Raw genomic sequence first — 6,650 nt, forward strand, 5'->3', positions numbered from 1 at the left:
TGAGGGAGCTTTCTCAGGCGCCTCTTGGAAGGGCACTGGGCTCCCCCTGACCTCCTCGCTTCCCAAAGGCCCCGTCTCCCACTATCACCACCTTTGTGGCTCGGTTCCCACGTACGAATTTTGGAGGGGTGCAGACACGCACACCACAGCCCGGGGCAGGACTCTGAGGGGCCCTTAGGCACCGACCATTTCAGATGAAGTGCTCGTGGATCTGGGACTCTGACCTGTGCTCCTCCCACGGGGTGGGCATAAAGACCCTCATTCCCGTGTCACAAACACAAGTATCGCAATGCATTAGATTTTTACTTTGGAAGTTCAAAGATCAAAATATAAACTCTTAAAATTATTGAAGTGTATCTTTAAGTTTGTAACGGTTGCCAGCATATACTTCATTTAAAATAAGTCATAACTTTTAATTATGCAAAGCTCCTAGACAAACATGAAAGAATATGCATGGTTAAAAAATTGGTCCAAGTCTACGGCCATACTATCCTGAACAAGCCCGATCCCGTGTGATCTCGGAAGCTAAGCAGGGTCGGGCCTGGTTAGTCCTTGGATGGGAGACCACCTAGGAAGACCAGGTGCTGTAGGAGTAAAAAATAAAAAAATAAGGATTTGTAAGCTGACAAGGTCCTTGCAATCTGTGAGGTCAACCAAGGTTGCCTCACCTAAGAAATTAAAAAAATTTTAAAAATTAAAAAAAAAATAAAAAAAAAATTTGGTCCCCCTCTAAACAGGCCGATCTGTTGTCCCTTCTGCCATGCTGGGGACATTTTGGGATTTGAGTTTAAATCCATGTGCAATTCTTGTTTGCACAATTTCAGCCATCGTTGGACTGATCAGTGTTAGAGAGATTGTGGAAGAGTTCGCTGTTGGCCCAAGAATGATCCAGCACATGTTACAGAGTCCTGGAATACACGGAGTTCTAGTGATTTAGTTCTGTTTTGCTGAAATCGATCTGGTGTTAACCGACAACAAATCAAATGTCTCCAAAGAAAGTCACTGAGAACAATGAAGGGAGACTGAGTGTGAGCTCTCTGAGTAGTGACGAAAGGGACCGAACTCATGCCTTACTTAGGTGGTAACAGATGCGAACGCCCTCTCAGTCCTGGGGAGGGGGAAGGGCACGTCCATGGGAGCGTAGCCGGGCAAGCCAGAATAAAATTAAGCAAAGGAAAATCGAGCGAAGGGAAATTAAAGCAATCCGAACAGTGAGGACCATTAAACAGTTGAAAACTCTCCCAAGGGAGGTGATGGAAACCTTGCTTGAGTCATTTCAGGGCCGACAAAGCAGTCGTCCGCCAGGGGGAGCGGACGCCATGACTTACTCGTTCTTTTCTGTCTCCGTTTCCACGTTCTGTGAAATCGTATGGCAGCTAAGAAGCAAGATGGCCCTCACGCCGACCGTGTGTTTGCAGAGGCTTCCTCTGAAGCGCAGAGTTGAAAAGAAAGGAAAAAAATGCATTTAAAAATTGTCAGTCGTCCACGTTCTTTTTACAAACTCGGGTTTCACACAGGGCTTAGCGCTGGGTATTAAGTTGAGCTGAGTGTTCCTTTCACTTACTGTGTGAGAACATATAGAACTCTAATGGATTTCTAAAGTTCATCCTGTTTGTCCCGATGTGCAGAATGCAAGGACAGATAAAGTTTAATATGTTTTTGAACTGCCATGTCAACATCAACGAAAGTACAGCTTAGAAAATAAGCCTTCACAAAAACAAATTTTAGCCCAAAAGAAAAAGGGGAATACAACGCGAATATCAGATATTTTTTGTACCCGGAAATCTAAAAGACAAGTATATTGTATCCAATGAAGGGCCCTTGAATTTTATCGGTGTTTAATTCTTGCTTAGAGCCGATCTTAATAGGCAGGAGGATAGTTATGGAAGGAAATTACATGTGAGCCACACAATGAAGACCTGAAAAGCTTCACTAAAATCGGTTTGGGGTTTTATCTCGAGAGTGTTTAGTACGAAGACCTTGATGTGATCCCTCATAAGGACAGTTCATTATGTCTTTTCATTGTTACCTTAAGATCCCATATTACTAATACTTACTGTGTTCAGACATGCTCAGCCATTTACAAATAAAATTCTTTCGTTCAACAATATTTATTGAATTCCTGCCCTGAGCTAAAAACTGCACAATAAGAATGATTTTTAAAGAAAACTTTCTTTTCGAGAGTTTCTGATGTACAGATGAACAGAAACAGAGAGTCCCGCCCCTTACGTCATACGTCGTCGTCTTACGTTACCACGGGATGTTTGTCCAAAGTAAGAAATCGATATCGGTACCTTATTAATAAACAAACGCCGGTTTTTCACGAACGCCCATTTCCTGTTCCCGAATGCCATCCTGGCCCCCACATCGCATTGAGTTGTCATGAGTTCTTAGCTTCCTCTGGTCTGCGATGCTCTTTCCAAGGGTCCTTGTTTATGCTGACCTTGTCAGTTTCAAGGTCATGGTCAGGTACTCTGCAGAGTGTGGCTGTATCTTTTCCTTATTACTCTTGGCTAGAGGTTTTGGGAAAGAATATGACAGAAGCGATTGCTCCTCTGATCTCATCCCCCCAGAGGTGCCCGAGCGCCAGGCGACCTCCAGGACACATATACCTGATCCCTTGGTTAAGGGGTGTCGGCCGGGTCCTCCAACGTGAAGCTATTATTTTTCCTTCTCTGTTCTCTCTCTGTGGAAATTCAGACCACTCTCAAGTGAGTGGGAGATGGATTAAGCTGGACCTCCTGTGGGGACAGTATCTACAGATGCCGTTGGAGATTTCTCTGCAAGGATGATTTGCCTGTTCTCGTTCATTGGTTTGTCTACGCGACAGATTATTTATATGGCTACAGTCGCATCTTACCCTAGGGGTTAGAATCCAATACTTCAGTATTTATGTTGTTGCTCGAGTGGTTCCAGGTATCGGTGGCTCTCCCAGGCTGGCCCGTGTCCCTTCGATAGTTCCCCAAGCTTTCACTTGTTTCAGCACTTGCTGACTTTCTGGGATGAGGGGTGAGCTCCAGGCTCATCTTGCATATTCCTGCCGCTGTCTAGATGTAGACGTTTCTCCAAGGAGCCCTGGTTCCTTTTCTCTAAGAATAATATTTAGAAATCTGAATACGGATGTTGGTCCCCAGCTGCCAAAGCCATCTCCGTGGGCAGGGCTTGGTAACATATGCGTGCGTCTTAACCAGTGTGCGCACAGTGTCTCTGCACTCGGTTACATGTGTGTGCGTGTGCATTTGTATATGTACATTTACACAGATGGCCCATCGTTTATTATACTCGTAAGTGAGTGCATTTACATACAATCGTGTTTGAAAGACTTCTATCTGTGTATATATGTACTATGTATACATATGTATAAATACATATATGCTCCTATATATAATACTTATGTCCGTATACCTACGTGCAACTAATATATGTAATATTCATACCCACATATATAGAGATATTAGTTTCGACATGTTATTTCCAGATAAAGAGGAATCATTACTAATATATGTAATATTCATACCCTATGTAGAGATATTAGTTTCGAGATGTTATTCGACATATAATATTCATACCCTATTTAGAAATATTAGTTTCGACATGTTATTTCCAGATAAAGGGGAATCATTGCCGAGGCACAGAGCATGCACTTCCAAGGACACGTGCTTGGTCTCCCGCGTCTTGCTTGCTACCTACGTGTCCCTCCATCCCTTCCCGCCTCTGTCTGTCTATTTTTCTAGCAGCACTTGAAAAGGTTATATACGTTTCTGTCCCCAGTGGCTACAACTGAGAAAGATTGCCTCATTGTACTCTTTGAAAAAAATTTATTCTTTCCGAGTAAAGGATATTCTTAAATTCACCTTCCACGTGCCTTTCTTCTAAGAAGGTGTATTATTCCTTCTGCTTTGTTCTCCTGCTGGCTGTAGTGTTTGAAGAGCTGGCACCCGCGTTTTGAGAAGCTGACCTCTGATTTTCTGACTTACTTTCTCTCTTTCCTGACCCTTACACGAGAGAAGAGAACAAGGGAGCACTGTCTGCAGAGCGCTCAGATCCGCATCATAATGGACTCAGGCTACTGTGTTTGAATAGATTTTTTTTTGAACTCATGGTTCTGGAACTATTAATCAAATGAATATTCATTGAATGATTTAAAAAGCATAACCATGTGACATTGAGCTGGAGGTGCCTGACCCGAGGGAAAACCCTCTGCGGGGTGAAATGCAGCACAGGGCTCTCCAAAGAGCCGTGACGAACGCCCAGGCTCAGAGCTGTGACTCCCCTTCCACCGTCTTCCTCTTCAAAGGATCTGGAAGTGTAAAACAAAAGGCTCCCTTAGACGTGACTCGTAACGTTCCCTGTCTCTCTCTTTGCAAAAACACACCAGTGCTTTTAAACACAGTCCCATCGAGGTCCTGGGCAGCCTGGAGGACCAGCGAGGTCGGGAATGAACTAATGTCAACCATACCGCTGAATTATCGGTAAGAATAGACACGAGGAAGCAAATGAGAGGTGGTGTAGTCCAACTCCTTCCATTCACGATAAGGAAGCTGAGGCTCCATGTCACTCGCTGCTCTGTCTACAGCATAGCCGGTTGCTGGCAGACAGGTCAACGATTCCATCCAAAACCATCTCCACTCTCCGCTGAGACTGATGAGCTCATTCCCCACTCAGGATCACAGACGACATGGACACCATAGCACGACAGGCGCAGGTGTCTTTTCTGGTGGGGTGTGACCGTGCGAACGCACGTGGCCTCCTCTCGACGGCTGAGCAGCTTTGAGGCTCCTCTCCTCCCAGCAGTCTGCGCGCGTCTAACCAGGAATTCGCTGTAACGGTTTTGGGACGAGCCACGATTCCAGGGTCAGCTTCTCTCCTGGCGGCCACCACCCTGAGACTTGCCATGTAACCATGTGTATTACGCACCAAGGCCCATTTTTATTTAATGAGTGTTGCTGCAGGGTCCGTCCCCCAGACATCCCCATACAGTGACCCCAAGACAAAAGCTTAGTATTTTCCTTTATCTCCATTTCGATCATTTTCATCTTTCCACCTGGATATTTGGTCCCGTTTCACCGATTCTCATGGAGCTCACTGCTGCGTCCCACGTCTATGTCCATTTTCCTCTCCACTCATCACGCGACACCCTGTTGTACGAGCCCGCGTCTGCCCTTGGCTCTGTAGGGAGGACACCTGAAGGTGCTGCGTCCCGCCTCTGCGAGAAGCTCTAAAGGTGGCAGAGAAGGGCTGGCGGCTTCTCGCATTACTTTCAACACCCGAAACCTTGAGCGCAGATCATCAACATGTGCCCTTTCATTTTAAATGCAGATGGGTCACTTTCCAACTAAGTATAAGTAAAAACGCATCATTCGGCGGCGCGAAGTGCTTCATTTTATTGGAAAGTTATAATGTGACTGCAGCTAGCATTCGTTAGGAGCTCGCTCTGTGATAGGTACCACGTGGTAAGAGCTTTCTATCCTGCTCGAACTTCTTATCCCATCGGCAAAAGAGAAAATGGGGCCACAAAGAATGTGTGTAAATTACCTGAAGTCATATTGCTGGAGAACGACACAGCTGGAATCTTAATTCCAACACCGTGTTCCACAAGCATCACGCGACACTGCCCACGGCTGCGGCAGAATGAACGAAAACAGCCGAGCCACATGCACTGGCAATACGTGGATTCGAAGTTCAGCCTTAGCATCAGGTTAGTGACCCCAAACAGTCGATGTTTCTAAATGGGCTTAATTGTTAGTTCATTTCTTTTATCAGTAACGATACAGCTGCATATTAGAGAAAGTGTCTGTCCATTTCCTTTGCGTTTTAATGTGCTCTCTTCAGAAGTAGCAGAGTTTCGCAGTGCACGAGAGAAAGAGAAATTACCTGCGAGATCTTCTGGCTTTGCTTTGCGACCAGTTAAAGCCACAGAGGAAGATCGAGCATGTGGAGATAAACCGAGAGACTTGGAGCAGGTGGGAAAAGGATTTCCCTGAAATAGATAGATGAGGGGAGGGAGGGAGATGATAGGTGGATCGCAAGTCCTCCAGCTGGCGAAGAACAGCGCCCTCAACCTACTAGCAGCGGGGCCCAGAGCAGTCCCGTGGTCGTGCCCCCGGGAGACTGCGGGACCCCGGGAAGGAACGGTTCACAGGGTGTAATGTTATAAAGAGGCGGGGCCAGATCTACAGAGGTGCCGAAGCTTCAGAAAGATTCCCAAAGAGCTGCTGACCTGGTGGGCGATGTGAGCCGGGACGTGGCCAGCTCAGTCGTCCTTGTGTGGACAAACGACCCATGACCTGAGGTAACCCTTAGGGAAGATCAGGCGGTGTGGAACATCGCAAGAGGGCAGGTGGCAGAAATGCCCAAGAATGATTGAAAGAGACTTTCCCGCCAGTGGAGTTTGGAATAAAAAGCTCAGCTGTATATTTGTAATAAGTCGTTCAACGACCTAACACTGTCAGACCCTGGGGATTCAGAGCCAACTGAATGTACAGTAAGAAACAGGGCACGGTCCGTGGTGGTTACCTATGCATTCTTGTCACTGGCATTTAAAGCAATTATTTTTTTGTTTATATATTTTCATCACTTTCATTTGACGCCAAAGCTCTATTGTAACCACAAAAACTAAGAAAAATCATTCACAGGGGACAGTACTGAAG

The 6,650-nt window shown here is 45.9% G+C and overlaps 1 pseudogene; it reads left to right on the forward strand.

Moving 5' to 3' along the window:
* Positions 1 to 474: 474 nt before the first annotated feature.
* Positions 475 to 593, forward strand: LOC112486136 (annotated as a pseudogene).
* The last annotated feature ends 6,057 nt before the right edge of the window (positions 594 to 6,650 follow it).

The sequence above is a fragment of the Pteropus alecto genome, unplaced genomic scaffold, assembly GCF_000325575.1.
Source record: "Pteropus alecto unplaced genomic scaffold, ASM32557v1 scaffold14588, whole genome shotgun sequence".
NCBI lineage: Eukaryota > Metazoa > Chordata > Mammalia > Chiroptera > Pteropodidae > Pteropus > Pteropus alecto.